We start from the raw sequence: 17,433 nt of genomic DNA, 5'->3' as shown, positions 1-17,433 counted from the left end.
TTACCCTGTTCAAGAGTTCATGTTAAAACAAGGGGTTTCATTTACAAACATTTGCAAATACATACGTAAGCTGCAGAGGCCACTTTACGGAGCCCCAGTATATCTGCAGTACTAACTATACACTGACAGCCTCCAAAGTTGGCTCACATATACAATAATGGACAGATTGAGGGCAGGTATGCCTGGAGGGAGCCCACGCCTTCTTAGAGGTATCAGAACCCACTGAACACACAGGCGGAGCACAATGGCAGTGAAGGTATGCAGTGAATCCACTAATCAATTCACTAACAAAACAAACAAATGACAACCACCCCAATCTGTAACTGGCCTATGCAGTAAGGAGCACATGGAAGGGCAACACTTGTCAAAAAACAACAAACAAAAATTCCCAGTTCAACGGCCTGCCAGTCTGCAACAAACCAAATTACCCTGTCTAACAGCTCACGTGAAAACAAGGGGTTTAGTTTGCACTTTGATGTAAGTACTAGTACATCTGGGAATGGGTGTGCCTTCTGGGAGTGTGCCTCCCTGGGCAGAGCTATGGAAGGGACATTGGGAAGGGACTGGTATCCTAAATGAGGGCACCTTGATGCTGCTTGGTTATTGAAGCTGAGTGCTGTGGACTTAGTATACATGGGGGAAGTGGTCCCAACTCTGTGGTGCTCTCAAGGAGAGGATTTGCCTCCTATTCCTTGGGTGCACCACAGAGTTGGGACCATTTCCCCCATGTATAATATGCACTATATACAAGGGGAGATGGCTATGTGCTTGCGTTCTGCACAGAAATTACAACTACAGAATATCTTCTCCTGTGTATGGCATTCTTTCCCAAATAATTCTGTCAGTATGTCAAATGTGTTGTTAGAAGTCACAGAAATCCTTCTGAAGCTACAACGAAGTCCAGAAAATGCATTTTGTGTGTGGATATTGCTTTATTTCTAAATATTAAGGCCTACAGTTGGGAACGTCATGAGCGGGCCTATGGCCAGGAGTTGCCACAATATGGGGGGGGGGAGTACAATCCACAGCAGGTGGGTAGTTGTCCTATCCAAGAAGAAGTGATGCAGGAACCTATGCAATTTGGTGCCAACCACCAGACAATCATAAGCCCCCCTTACATTTTACAGTTATAAAATACACGTTGCAATCAGGTGACATTTAATACATGCTCAGGAGCCTGTCTCTGCAACTGCTGCAAGGGGTGTCTGTAGTCTGTAAAGGAGATATAGAAGTTAGGCTTCCTAAAGGAGTTGAAAATGTTCACTCAAAAAAATAAAGACGATTCACTACAATTATCCAATTTGGTGTAGATGAAATTGGGATCTGCAATTCATAACTGGAAAATGAAAATGAGCGTTCACTCTTTTTTGAGTAATGGGGGGAAAAGCGAACTTAGGACTTTAATTGGGACGCAAGGGAAGGTTTGCGCCCCCATCCTTAATATCATGAAAAAGAGAGGGGGAGGTTGGGACTTTAAATGAGGTGCGCATGATGCAGCCCAATCACACTCACAGAGGTGCAAACATATGTATGTTTATTAAGGACCAATGATCAACATGGCATAAAAACGCATTGCAAACATTAGACATAAAATAATCGCATATAAACAATAAATCTATGTATATACAACCATGGGACATGGGTAGGTACAATTATGCATCTTAATACCCCAAGCAAGATAAAAGTCATGTGAAGTAAAAAACATCTGAAAATTGGTCAATGTGTGTTTGATGCATCAAAGGTAGGCCCGACGCTGCGTTTCATGGACTTCAATCCACTCTTCAAAAGCCGGATGCATCTAAATTCTATAAAAAATGTATGAAAAGCAATATAGTTTCAGGGTCTAACAAAATCAGCAGAAAAGGGGGAACTTGGGCATAATGGGCCATGCCAAAAAGGTTACTCACATGATAGCCAAAACTGGGACCGTGCGACAAAAGAAAGCCAGGGGTGAGTCATGGAACCTGGCCCGGGAGCTGAGAGGGGGACCTCAACGAGGAACACCGGACCGCACACACCAACACCCCGCAGTGGAGGGGACTTCTATAATGTAGGAAATATATAAATGTATCTATGATGATACAAGTAACAAAAAATGAGATGGTATAAGCTGCAGACATCACCAAGGTGATTGAAAAAAGCACCCGGAAGATTACCTTGAAAAATGCATGTGATGTTTGAAGCCACATAGATGGAAGAAGATCAGGGTGTACATAGGTTGTATCAGCACCATCTCTGAATACCATGAAGCAGGGAGTGAGATGCAGCCCCAGCATGAAACGCCAGCTCCCCCTCAGCGTCACGCAGGCACGACACAGTGGAGCAAAACCTCGGCAAACGCCAGAGAAGCTCACCACATGTCAGCCCAGCTGGTATACCGGACGTCTGTGTGTGCGACGCCCAAACAAGGAAGTCACATGCACAGTGCCGGGGGCGTGGCGCCGATGCATGGTGGAAAGATCCGCCCAGCCACCCACCCCCAACCCTGTGGAGGGAAGGCAGGAGGGCAGACACCAGCATGCATCGCAGCTCCTGGGAAACAGGACATCTGCCCACCCACCGACAATGAGTCACACAGACCCAGTCTGGCCACAGGGAGTAAAAAAATATATAAAGTAGTGAAAGATCAAAATATGTAAAGTGTCAGTGCAGTGAACGTTCCATATAAAGCATGCTGAATTACGGTCGGACCCGGTAGGAATCCGCCATAAGAGAGCGATGGGCTACAATCATGAGCACCTCCATCCCTAATCAATGCAAGCAATGGGGGGAAAAGCGAACTTAGGACTTTAATTGGGACGCAAGGGAAGGTTTGCGCCCCCATCCTTCATATCATGAAAAAGAGGGGGGGAGGTTGGGACTTTAAATGAGGTGCGCATGATGCAGCCCAATCACACTCACAGAGGTGCAAACATATGTATGTTTATTAAGGACACAGGGTCTGATTAACAGGCCGAGGTTAGTAACAGGTCACATGTTAGGTCAGCAAAAAACACCTGAAGACCACTCAGCAAGGTAGCTATGGAGAGCTGGGCCTGCGTAGATTAATTGTGCATGTCACCACACATTCACTTACAAAGAGGTGTTCATGGAACAAGAAAAACCTGACAGAGTTTCTAAGTCTTCTCACTGTATTCAAAAGTAATAAAATGCTTTGGTTGTAATTACAGTTTAATCCCTCGCTGCACAAAAGCGATGTGAAGCTTTTGCCAAAAAAAGATTATGGTATCAGTTTCATCTGCTCTAAGTTCATGCTTACAATGTGTTGCCTTCCTTGTACTGAGTTGACCTGCAATTATCAGTACTGGTCCTGCAGTCAGCTGCCAAATTTCAAGATAGTGTGCACTCTGTTCTTCTTGGTTTTGTTTTATTTCTTGATGTGTTCATACTTGATACTAATCCAGATGTTGTGAATGAATCCAGGGTTGTCCAGTGTATTTAAGGATCTTAAAAAAAAGAATTATAGAATTATCCTAAAAATGTGCCATCATATTTTGTGCACATATTTGTTTCAGGATAGAAGATGTAGATGAACAGTCCTTGACAGATTGATTTGTTTATAGGCACTAGGCGGGTAGAGTTTTATGCTGCCCCAGTTAGGAGGGTTAGTGTTTATTATGTTCCCAGTTCTTTTTTTGGCGGGCTTCTTGGGTTCGACCCACTGGTTCTGTGTTATTATAAAAGGGACAGAGGACCGGATCCCAGAAGTCTTTGCTTGAGGCCCTCTGCCGCTGCCGCCGTTGTTGTATGCACTACTAATGCTGTCCTGTCAGCCTGCTGCATTATGCCTAGTGCGCAGTTCCTGTTAGGAAACATTTGGCTTCAGAAGCCTTCCACAGCTTAGGGGGATTGCTGGGATCTGGAGTCCACCCGGGAAGATGCCAATTCTGTGGCTGGATACTACCATCATGGACACAGCAGATATGAACTCTATCCTGTACTGGTATGCTGGGGCAGCCACATACCTGATTTAGGAATTAGTTTAGGGAAAGTCTGTGCCTTTGTTTAACAGTCATGCCACGTTATCCAAGTAAAGCTTTTGAAACTTTGCCTATGCCTGGTCTGAAGTTACTCAAGGGGTGTAATACATATAACTGGCACACATGGTCCACAGCTCGGGTCATCTAAACACATTGGGGTATGAAGACATCAGTGTAAGGGTTAATACTGTTTGAAGATATAAATGGTTACCATGGGCAACAAAGGTTTCTCCCATAGAAACAGGCCGTCTTTGCAGAGGTCCCCAGCCTGTGCACAGGTATAGAGAAGGAAGAATTAAGTGCAGTCCATGCTAGGTGCACACCGGGACAGCATACCGTTACTGGGAGTGAGGTAGTGTTGATACGCTGCACAAGTGACCATTACCATGTATAATTATAATCAAGAGAGTTACTAGAGCTCAGTCATCTGTGCAAGTAAAGGTACCCCATGTGTAAGGCAGTGACCCTATCCAAAGTGCCTAGCGTATCCCAGAAGAACCCAACCCAGGTTAGACCTTCTATGTGACTCACACTTGGCACCCAACATGGAAGGGAACATGAAGGAGTGTCACCCTCCTGCTACTGCCACCCTACCCCTTACATGTTAATTCCAGCCCCTTAGTGAAATTCTAGATTAAAAAAAACACATGGACTGCTTGACATGGATTTAAACAGTTACAACAGCCATTTATTTAATCACAAAACAGTTAACAGTTTCAATTTACAATAACCATAAAAACATATCAAATAATTAACATAACAACTGGTTGGTTACGAGAAGGGGTCTTTGGTGTCTGCTAGCCAAAAGGCTTTACTAACCTTCACCCTTGTCCTCAGCCACACCCTACCAACTTGAGGACAATTCCTGAATTGACTAATTCCAAATGCCCAAGGGGACTTATCCCAGTAAACGACTGAACCTACATGGGAAAACCATGCCACTAGATGGGCACCCCTGCTGGGTTACATCACGCTGCCATGCAAAGGTGTGCACAGTCTATTGCATTAGGGAGTGCACCCCAAAGCTCAAACACACATGCCTTTCTCTGCAGCCTCAGCTGCACTGGACAGTGAAGGAATGGGAAGTGCTCTGTGCTGAGCTGCTTCCTGTTCATCCTGCCAGTTCCCCTGCTTTCTTATTTCAAATTGACCACGCCAGGCAGGGAACCATGTCCATTCCAAAGTGGTCAGCTTTCTGTCTGTGCCAGGAGCATAGCCTGCCTGTCCTCCAATGACCCTGACTTGTGCTGGCACACCCTCTGCACAGTTGATCACTGTGAAGATCAGTGTACTGCTGTTTCTCTGCCTTCTGCTGACAGGTTTAATCCCCACATGCAGGTTTCCTCACCTCTAGAAACCCCTTATGCAACTGAGAACAGAGGTCATGTGCTCACTTATAAGAAAAAAAGGCATTGATACTGTTTTTTTATACTGTATATACACAAATGTTTTGCCTTGTATTTCTATTTTAAAGTGAAGGGGTTTATTTTACAAGGTGAAGGTTCACATATATTTTAACTTAAAAAAAATTGTTTGCAGAGAAACATTTGCCCACTCTAAAAAATACTCACTTCATGAACACTCTTTATAAATGATTACATTTTCATCTCTTGGAAGGCAATGAAAACAGCTGATCATTATTTGTACCCAGGACATATTTGTACAGAGAGTACTTTACACCATAGAAAGATCATCCCAGTTTAGGTAATCTGAGTTTAGGTTAGCTTAGTGTAGAGGATACGATTTTACACAGGCAGGTAAACAAGCAAAGTTAAAGTGGTTGTAAACCCTGTTACCCTGTTGCACCACTTGTACCTTCAGGTAGACCTATAATAGGGCTTACCTGTAGGTGCTATAAATATATATATATTTACCATATATGCTTGCGTCAACGTCATCGGTGCATGCGCACTGAAGAAATGGCTCCATCGTGGCGTTTCTAAAGGGCCTGTGCCATGACCGGCGGCTCCCGCGCGCATGCACAGGAGTGACGTCATCGCGGCTCCGGCCAATCACAGCGCCGGAGCCCGCAAACCCAGAAATAACTCCAGGAGACATGTCACCAGTCACAGCCGTGTTAGGGGACCGCTGCAACAGCTTCGATCTAAGGTAAGTATTTCATAATTGGGCTAATATGTGATGCATACTAGTTCATTATGCCTTTGTATTGCAGGCTTTTTTTTATGGGTTTCTTACCATTTTAAAGGGAATTTATAGCTTTTTTAAACATTTTTGGGATTTTTTTTAATGTAAAAGAGATACAGAAAGAGCCGGTTCACACCAGAATCGCACAGGAATGTGGTCAGTGTTCCTGTGTAATTCCTGCACGTTCCCCTGCAGTGCGGTTTTGCAGCCCATTCATTAGAATGGGCTGCAAATTTCAATGGAAAGCACAAAGAGTAGTGCATGCACTACTTTTCAAAACTGTGCCGCACAAAAACACATGATACTGCGGTGGCATGTGATCTGGTGCCTGCAAACACACTGCGTTTGTGATTCTGCATTTGGGATGCCTTTAAGGCTTAATGTACACAGGACGTTTTTAGAACCTCTCCTGAACGATTTCACTTGACAGATAAAAACCCATGTTTAAAATGTCCGTCTTGCCGCATTTACATGCGGCATTTTGCCGCGTTTGCGCTTAGCAGCATTTGAAAAAAAAAATGTATTAATTTTTTTTTTCAAAATAGCCAAAAATGAAAAACGCCCGTAAATTAAATGCAGCTAAACGCCGGTACCGCGTTTAGCGTCTGAAACATCAGAAACTTCGGCGTCTGAACTCGTATTTTTGCCTTCAAAGAAAAGCCTCTAAATGCAACTGCCTAAAAACGACATTAAATGAACCTGAGTACATGTACACATAAGATAACATTGGATGAGTTCAGGGGCAGCTGAAAAAAGCGTCCAACTGCCTCTGAACGTCCGTTTACCAGCAGCAGTGTACATGAGGCCTAACATTACATTGGCACCCGCAGCAGATTGCAAAGGCATTGTTTTTTGAGCATAATGCTGGAAACATGACTATCACATAAAGTATAATATATAGCCGTGTTTCTATGTATAAATTGAAGCAATAACTACATACAGACAGCCGCAGATCTTGTTCTTCTGTACTACCTTATCACCTTCTCATCCGGCCAATAGCAAATTGACGGCCGAGTGCTGGTTCATTTATCCTGACTGGGCATCATCATTAGGGATGAGCCGAACACCCCCCGGTTCGGTTCGCACCAGAACCCGCGAACGGACCGAAAGTTCGCACGAACGTTAGAACCCCATTGACGTCTATGGGACTCGAACGTTCGAAATCAAAAGTGCTCATTTTAAAGGCTAATTTGCATGGTATTGTCCTAAAAAGGGTTTGGGGACCCGGGTCCTACCCCAGGGGACATGTATCAATGCAAAAAAAACTTTTAAAAACGGCCGTTTTTTCGGGAGCAGTGATTTTAATGATGCTTAAAGTAAAAAAAAAAAAGTGAAATATTCCTTTAAATATCGTACCTGGGGGGTGTCTATAGTATGCCTGTAAAGTGACGCGTGTTTCCCATGTTTAGAACAGTCCCTGCACCAAATGTCATTTTTAAAGGAAAAAATCTCATTTAAAACTGCTTGCGGGTTTAATGTCATGTCGGGTCATGGCAATATGGATGAAAATCAGTGAGACAAACGGCATGGGTACCCCCCAGTCCATTACCAGTCCCTTTGGGTCTTGTATGGATATTAAGGGGAACCCCGCACCCAAATTAAAATAAGGAAAGGTGTGGGGCCACCAGGCCCTATATACTCTGAACAGCAGTATACAGGCGGTGCAAACAAGACAGGGACTGTAGGTTTGTTGTTAAGTAGAATCTGTTTGTAATTTTGAACATTTTTAACGTGTTTAGCTCCAGCCAAAAAATCTTTTCTAAGCTTTTTGGAAAACATAGGGAAGGGTTATCACCCCTGTGACATTTGTTTTGCTGTCTTTCCTCCTCTTCAGAAGATTTCACCTCACTTTTTTGTCCCAATGAAAAATGTTTTTTGAAAATTTGGGTTTTTTTGTGGAACAAGGATTGGAAAGCATCAGTGGAAAGGAGAACTTGTTTTCCCATATTAACTCTTACAGGAGAGAATTTCCCTTCCTAGGGGTAGATTTCATCTCACTTCCTGTTGTCTCCTTCCGTTTGCAAGTAGGAGTCGTTTGTAAGTTAGATGTTTGAAAGTAGGGTCCTGCCCTATATACTCAGCAGAAATTTGGGCCTTAGGTGTTGCTGTGGCCACAACACTGTAAGCCCTCACAGGGCCCTGCTGTGAAATATTAGATCAAGAATTGTAATTACATGCCCCTGTTGAACAGGAGCTGAAAAATTAGGCCTTAGGCACTGGTGCTGGTGCCACAACACTGCAACCCCTCACAGACACTCTAGTTGGAACGCAGGAACGAGCCCTGCTGCAAATTATTGCTTCAAAAATTGTAATTACACGCCCCTGTTAGACAGGGGCAGAAAAATTGGGCCTTAGGCACTGGTGCTGGTGCCACAACACTGCAACCCCTCACAGACACTCTAGTTGGAACGCAGGAACGAGCCCTGCTGCAAAGTATTGCATCAAAAATTGTAATTACACGCCCCTGTTAGACAGGGGCAGAAAAATTGGGCCTTAGGCACTGGTGCTGGTGCCACAACACTGCAACAAGCTATCAGCGTGATGATTGAGGAGGAAGAGGATAATTACTCAGGGATAGTCACTCAGCATCAGCATAGGCAGTCTTTGAAGGGATCTGAGATTTCAAAAAAAATTATTCGGTTACATCAGCATCAGGTGCTTGGTAGCTGGTGGTGATCCAAGACTCATTCATTTTTATGAAGGTCAGCCGATCGACCGAGTCGGTGGACAGACGCACCCTGTGATCGGTTACCACGCCTCCAGCAGCACTGAATGTGCGTTCCGAAAGAACGCTGGATGCAGGACAGGCCAGTAGCTCAATTGCATACTGTGCAAGCTCTGGCCAGTGATCCATCCTCAAGACCCAGTAACCCAGAGGATTTTCGGTGGGAAAGGTGTCCAAGTCTGATCTTGCCCCTAGGTATTCCTGCACCATGTAAAACAGACGCTGGCGATGGTTGCTGGAACCGATCATACCTTGGGGCTGCGGACCAAAAAATTGTCTGAACGCATCGGTCAGACGGCCACCTTCTCCACCGCTCCTTCTTTGACTGACCGAAGCCTCAGCAACACGTTGTCCAGAAACAGGAGTTTGTAACCTCCCAGTCTCTGGGAACGCGTTGCACAGACCTTTCTGCAAGGCCTCCCGAAGATGTTTCATCCTCTGCTCCCTCTGCGATGGCAAGATAAGGTCCGCAACCTTACCCTTGTAACGTGGATCAAGGAGGGTTGCCAGCCAGTATTGGTCCTTCTCCTTGATACCACGAATACGAGGATCCTTACGCAGGCTTTGCAGGATCAGGGAGGCCATGCAGCGTAGGTTTGCTGAGGCATTCGGTCCGGAGTCCTCTGGGTCACTAAGAACGACATGGTCCGCAGCCACCTCCTCCCAGCCACGTACAAGTCCATGTGTTTCTTGGGACTGATCCCTTAAAGACTGCTGCTGATGCTGAGTGCCAGGCTCCACCTCCATACTGACACAATCTTCCTCCTCCTCCTCTTCCTCCTCGTCCTCTTCCTGTGTGATCGGCGGGCACGCAGGAACACTGTCTGGATAAAGGGGGCCTTGAGAGCTAAGGAAGTCCTCCTCTTCCTGCCTCTGTTCTGCCTCAAGTGCCCTGTCCATTATTCCACGCAGCGTGTGCTCCAACAGGTGGACAAGGGGGACAGTGTCACTGATGCATGCACTGTCACTGCTCACCATCCTCGTGGCCTCCTCGAATGGTGACAGGACAGTGCATGCATCCCTGATCATGGCCCACTGGCGTGGGGAAAAAAAACCAAGCTCCCCTGACCCTGTCCTGGTGCCATAGTCGCACAGGTACTCATTTATGGCCCTCTGCTGCGTGTGCAGCCGCTGCAGCATGGCCAACGTTGAGTTCCACCTGGTGGGCATGTCACAGATTAGGCGGTTCTTGGGCAGGTTAAACTCCTTTTGGAGGTCCGTCAGCCGAGCACTGGCATTATATGACCGGCGGAAATGCACACAGACTTTCCTGGCCTGCCTCAGGACATCCTGTAAGCCCGGGTACCTGCCCAAGAACCGCTGCACCACCAAGTTAAGGACGTGAGCCAAACAGGGCACATGGGTCATTTGTCCCTGTCGGAGGGCAGAGAGGAGGTTGGTGCCATTGTCGCAAACCACCATTCCTGCCTTAAGTTGGCGTGGCGTCAACCACCTCTGAACCTGCCCCTGCAGAGCTGACAGAACCTCTGCCCCAGTGTGGCTCCTGTCCCCCAAGCACACCAGCTCAAGCACCGCATGGCATCTTTTGGCCTGCGTACTTGCGTAGCCCCTTGAACGCCTACGGAGCACCGCTGGTTCCGAGGAAGAGGCCATGGAGGAAGAAGAAGAGGAGGGGGTGGAGGAGAGAGGTGTGTCACAATCAGCATTTTGGAGGCGTGGTGGCGGAACAACCTCCAACACTACTGCACCTTGTCCTGCATCCTTCCCAGCTGCCAGCAGAGTCACCCAATGCGCCGTGAAACTTAGGTAACGTCCCTGTCCATGCCTGCTGGACCATGAGTCAGCGGTAATATGCACCTTACCGCTGACTGCCCTGTCCAGCGAGGCATGGACATTGCCTTCCACATGCCGGTAGAGAGCCGGAATCGCCTTCCGTGAGAAAAAGTGGCGTTTGGGTACCTGCCACTGAGGAACCGCACATTCCACAAACTCACGGAAGGGGGCAGAGTCTACCAACTGAAAAGGCAGCAGTTGAAGTGCTAGCAATTTTGCCAAGCTAGCATTCAACCGCTGGGCATGTGGATGGCTGGGAGCAAACTTCTTTCGGCGGTGCAGCAGCTGGGGCAGGGAAATTTGCCTGGTACAATCTGACGTCGGTGTACCAAAAGCAGATTGCCCACAAGTACTTGGCTGTGACACACCTAATTCTACACCTTCATTCCTCTCACTGCAGGTCTCAGAGAGGACTGAAGGTCTAGTGGGGTTGGAAATCTCAGCTGATGAGGAGCAAGGAGAGATCCTCTTTGTTCTTTGGTGTGGGTCTTTTAGATACGCTTGCCAACGAACTGCATGGCAGGTCAACATATGTCTGGTCAAGCATGTGGTACCCAAGCGGGAGATATTTTGGCCACGCGAGATACGCTTGAGACATATGTTGCAAATAGCAGCGGTGCGATCTGATGCACTCGTCTCAAAAAAGGCCCACACCAAAGAACTTTTTGAATAACGCGCAGAGACTGCAGCGCCCTGCACATGTGGAGCTTTGGGGTGTGATGCAGTCAATGTGCTGCCCTTAGGCTGGCCCCTGGAGGGCATCCTGCCTCGTTGGTGATGTGCTGCCGCCTCCTCCTTCTCCTCCTCCTCCTCCTCCTCTCTCCTATCAGGCACCCACGTTGAGTCAGTGACCTCATCATCCCCTCCCTCCTCATCACTGGAGCAAACCTGGCAGTATGCTGCAGCAGGGGGAGCATGACTGCCAGATTGCTGTCCTTCTTGGGCACCCCCTCTGTCCGCGCTCATGTTACTGCCTTCATCGAGCTCAGTATCGTCATCAGAGCCTTCCAAACGCTGGGCATCCTCCTGGAGCATGTACCCAACACTGTGGTCAAACAGTTCGAGGGAATCCTCATGAGGACATGGTGGAGCTAGGGAAGGAGTCACTGATGACATTGAGCTGAGGGAAGAGGCCGCTGCTTTGCCAGACAAAGCACCCTGGGCATGGGTGAGAGAGGATGAGGAGGATGAGGACGGCTTGGTCATCCACTCGACCAAGTCTTCCGCATGTTGCGGCTCAACATGGCCAGCTGCCGAAAAAAAGGCCAAGCGTGTCCCATGGCCACGTGCTGATGAGGATGCACCGTCTCCACGACCAGCACTAGACACAGAGCCTGCTTGCCCTCTCTTATTGGCTTGTGACTGTCTGCCTCTCCTTCTTGGCCTTCCAGACATACTAATGGCCTGTAGCTGCACTAAGCTGGGATAGAACACCTGTAATTTTCTTCAAGTAGCTTTATATACTGTAACCAGACAAGCCTGCCTGTCAGTAGGAAGATAAGAGGAACGGATCTAGCTGAACACTGTGAGCAGGACGCACTGTACTAAATGTAAATAGTCTAGCTGCCTGACCGTGGTACTAATAGGATCAAATAGAACACCTGTAATTTTCTTCAGGTAGCTTTATATACTGTAACCAGACAAGCCTGCCTGTCATTAGGAAGATAACAGGAACGGATCTAGCTGTACACTGTGAGCAGGACGCACTGTACTAAATGTAAATAGTCTAGCTGCCTGACCGTGGTACTAATAGGATCAAATAGAACACCTGTAATTTTCTTCAGGTAGCTTTATATACTGTAACCAGACAAGCCTGCCTGTCAGTAGGAAGATAACAGGAACGGATCTAGCTGTACACTGTGAGCAGGACGCACTGTACTAAATGTAAATAGTCTAGCTGCCTGACCGTGGTACTAATAGGATCAAATAGAACACCTGTAATTTTCTTCAGGTAGCTTTATATACTGTAACCAGACAAGCCTGCCTGTCAGTAGGAAGATAACAGGAACAGATCTAGCTGTACACTGTGAGCAGGACGCACTGTACTAAATGTAAATAGTCTAGCTGCCTGACCGTGGTACTAATAGGATCAAATAGAACACCTGTAATTTTCTTCAGGTAGCTTTATATACTGTAACCAGACAAGCCTGCCTGTCAGTAGGAAGATAACAGGAACGGATCTAGCTGAACACTGTGAGCAGGACGCACTGTACTAAATGTAAATAGTCTAGCTGCCTGACCGTGGTACTAATAGGATCAAATAGAACACCTGTAATTTTCTTCAGGTAGCTTTATATACTGTAACCAGACAAGCCTGCCGGTCAGTAGGAATTTAACAGGAACGGATCTAGCTGAACACTGTGAGCAGGACGCACTGCATTAAATGTAAATAGTCTAGATAGAAGATAACAGGAACAGATCTAGCTAAACTGAATACAGTGTATATATATATATGCAACACCTGGGATGCATATATATACACAATACACTGTAAGTGCAGCTAACTGACTGACTGTTCTGCCTAATCTATCTAACTCAAATCAAATGACACTGTCTCTCTCTCTCTCTATCTCTCAGCACACCGGAACACACACTACACAGGGCCGCCGTGCAGGCGGCCTTATATAGTGTGGGGTGTGTACTAAATCCCCTGAGCCATAATTGGCCAAAGCCACCCTGGCTTTGGCCAATTACAGCTCTCTCTACTGACAGCGCTGTGATTGGCCAAGCATGCGGGTCATAGTGCATGCTTGGCCAATCATCAGCCAGCAATGCACTGCGATGCCGCAGTGAATTATGGGCCGTGACGCGCCACACGAATTTAGCGCGAACGGCCCATAACGTTCGCAATTCGGCGAACGATCGAACAGCCGATGTTCGAGTCGAACATGGGTTCGACTCGAACACGAAGCTCATCCCTAATCATCATATGGGCAGCAGCGCGATCGGTCACATTTCCGTTCAGAGTACCGGCTCTGCTCCCGGTACCATGTGATCACCGTGAGGTATCACAGCAGGTCCCATGGCAGTTGTAAACAATAGATGGCTTTCTTTCATGCCAACTATTGAATACAATTGTTTTGCTAGCTGTGATTGGTCCGTGTGATCACATGGTACAGACAGGGCCAATCACAGCCTCCCTGTACCACGTGATTATCTCTGGCCAATCACAGTTAATCAAAACAAAACAGACTGAATGAATCAATTTCACTCAGTAAAATGCTTGCTTATGGCAATGTAATGCATTGCTATATGCAAACATAATGTGTAAAAAAAAAAAAAAATCACTTCCCCAGAGTAGTACAATGCTACTATAGTAACATCTTATTTCTCTGGTCACAGTGTGTAAAAAAAATGTAATAAATCATAGAAAATAAGAAGAAATTGAAAAAAAATAATTACATTTTTTTGTGTACTGTCACCAGTCAGTGTCCCTGATTACTGCCACAACCATTATATCATAATGCTGTACTGCACTGGTGACAATATGTTAAAAAAAAAAGAAAAACACATTTTTATTTCAAAATTTTCAGTCTTTTATCGTTTATTTATCAAAAAGTAAAAATCCCAGTGGTGATTAAATACCATCAAAAGAAAGCTCTAGTTGTGTGAATAAAATAATAAAAATCTAGTTTGGTAACAGCATTGCATGACCGCGCAATTGCGACAGCGCTGAAAGCTAAAAATTGGTCTGGGCAGGAAGGGGGTAAAAGTGCCCAGTATTGAAGTGGTTAAAGTGCATTTAAACCCAAGAAAAAAAATAAAATATACTGCAGTTTACAAGTCCTTAGATGTAACTGCTTTATTACTTTTCTTTTTCAGGCTATTTTCTCCTTAATTTTAACCTGGTGATCCTGCCATTAGTACACTTCCTGTCCTAGGATGGCATATTCATTAACTGAACTGTATCTATGGAAGAGCAGTATTGTCACCCTAGGACATAAAATGGGCTAGGACTACAAAACATTCCTTCCATTTCTCGATAACATAGGATTAGGGAAAACTGTAGTAGAGGTCTCCAAACCTTCTAAACAAAAGACTAGTACACTATACTTTAGACTTTTGGGGGGCCAGACTGTGGCCAATGGAAGTAGAAAATGTCCCCGCATCAGTGAGAGTAAATAATGCCTCGGGCTTGGTGTACAGTGGAAGAAAAAAATGTACCGTATCATAAGTATTAGTGGGAGGAATAGTGCAAAGCAGTGGCGGCCCGTCCATAGGGGGCGCCAGGGCGCCGCCCCCCCTCCTGTAGTCAAGAAAAAAAAAAAAAAAAAAATTCAAAAAAAAAAAAAAAAAAATTCAAAAAAAAAAAATTTTTTTTTAAAACGGCCCCTTTAAGAACAAAAAAAAAAAAAAAAAAAAAAAGTCCTTTAACAAAGTGCACTGTGGCGCCGGACGCCAGTGCACTATGGGAAGCGCCACGTCATTGCAATCATGAGATTGCAGACGCGGCGCTTCATTTGCGGGCTTTTAACCCGCCTTGTGGCACAAACGAAAACGCCGATTAGCTTCCGCTCGTAGAATCAGTGTGATTCTATGGGCGGGAGCATTGCTTTTCAAATCTTGAGGTCACTTCCGGCTTTCGTGAAGAAGACGAGAGCCGGAAGTGATGTCTGCAGCTCCGTTCTTCGGCTGAGCGGAGCTGCAGGAGAAAGGTAAGTCATATGAGGGATGGGTTGCTGTCTGGCAAGGAGGGTGAGCTCCAGCACAGCACAGCTGCATGTATCTGTCCCTCTCTTCCCCATTCCCCCCCCCCCCCTCCTGTCTCACTAACACACGGACTGAAGACACCTCCTATACACAGACAGAGGGGGAGGGGAAGGAGAATGGACACATACACAGGACGTGAGGGGCAAGTTATCAAAGAAAGATACAGCGATTTGGGGGGCTGGGAGAGGATGCTTTATGTGCTAGGGGCCACTTTGGGAGCAGAGAGGATTTGTGCTAGAAGGGGGGTTGAATATAAAATTAGACCCCCCCCCCCAGCACAAATCCTCTCTGCTCCCAAAGTGGCCCCTAGCACATAAAGCATCCTCTCCCAGCCCCCCAAATCACTGTGATTATCCTTCTTTGAGAACTTGCCCCTCTTCCCCCCTTGTTCAAAGAGATGCTGGCTGCTATTAAGGAGACAATCATGGTTTCTGGGATTAGTGGACACAGTGGATGCATTTTTGATGACACAGTGAATGCGATTTTTGATGACACAGTGAATGCGTTTTTTATGACACAGTGAATGCGTTTTTGATGACACAGTAAATGCGTTTTGATGACACAGTGGCTGTATTTTGATGACAGAGGCTGCGATTGATGTTTTTTTTTTCAGAATTTTTCAATTTGTTTGCGCCCCCCCAAAAATTTTGAGCACCAGCCGCCACTGGTGCAAAGTGTCAGTGGCAAGAATTATGACTCACTGTTGGTGTCAGTGGAAGGAATCAATCATCAATATGTACCAAGCTATCAATGGGAAGAAACGTATCCCAAGGCATGGATAAAGGCCAGCAAAGGGCCTCGTTCCTCCCAGGGGCAGCAGTTTGGAGACCACTGGTCTACAGAGATAGCTAGAAACATTGTTGTTGATAATAGTGCAAAACTGAAGAAAATGCACAGAGGTTTTCAGCTCACAAGCTTTTGATGAGATTTGAGGGTATTTTTTGTACTTATTGATTATAATATAACCAAATGCTTTGAAAATTATATTTAACAGACCAAAATTGAGCTTGAAGTGGGATGAAGTTCATCGTTAGGGTTTACATACACTTTATGTACACTTTAATGTGGAACTTTAGTCAGAAAATTAAGTCCTGCTAGATCACATCATGCTGGCCCCTTTTGCAGGTATAGCTATGTGAAACCTTAAAAATAAGTGTCTATACTGTTTAAAATCCACTTATACTGTCACACCCTGTTCTGCACATGCTCAGTTGAGCTCTATTCTTTGGCACTGTGCTAAAAATGTAGAGGCAGATCTACTGACAGCCTAAAGATTTACTGCTGCTTTGGGGCTTTGGGCTTCAGCTGGAGGCTGCCATTTTGCTGAAGCCCAGAGCCCCAAAGCAGCATGATGTTTTTCTTTGTCTTTTTGAGTGCTTTTTTGTCTTGGTAAGTATGTTTTACTTTATGTTTTACTTTTTTTTTTTATTGCAATTAAAATAAATATGCTTGACATGTAAACACTTTTATACTGTATGTTACTTTATGCGGCATAACACAATAATATTGCCTTGAGCATCACAGTAATTGCTGATATTGCAATGTTGGCTGCAACATAACAATACTTACTACGACTTAAGAATCCTTAACCAGAGGAACTATACAGATCCTGTAAGTGGTTAACCAGAGGAACTATACAGATCCTATAAGTGGTTAACCAGAGGAACTATACAGATCCTGTAACTACAAAGTCTCCATCAAAAGGTAAAACTTTTGGTTAAAACATTTGATCTCCAACTCCTCCCCAATAATATACACTTTGCATTAATCTTTGCCACAACATCACATACCAATCATTCTTTCACTGTACCTACTATACAATCATATATCAACTGAAAAATCCTACTACCCTTCCATGGTATCATAATCTTGAATATAATGTCACAATGCTATTTCTGAACTCACAATACTAACTATTGGCTGACATTACAATATTTCCTGTTACAACATAATATTTTTTTTAACTTAATTTTTTTTTTATGAGACCATAATTAGTGATGGGCCGAACAACCCCCTGCTCGGTTTGCAGCAGAACATGCGAACAGGCAAAAAATTTGTTCAAACACGTGAACACCGTTA

Source organism: Aquarana catesbeiana, linkage group LG09 (genome assembly GCF_042186555.1).
Source record: "Aquarana catesbeiana isolate 2022-GZ linkage group LG09, ASM4218655v1, whole genome shotgun sequence".
NCBI lineage: Eukaryota > Metazoa > Chordata > Amphibia > Anura > Ranidae > Aquarana > Aquarana catesbeiana.
This window is presented reverse-complemented; position numbering follows the sequence as displayed.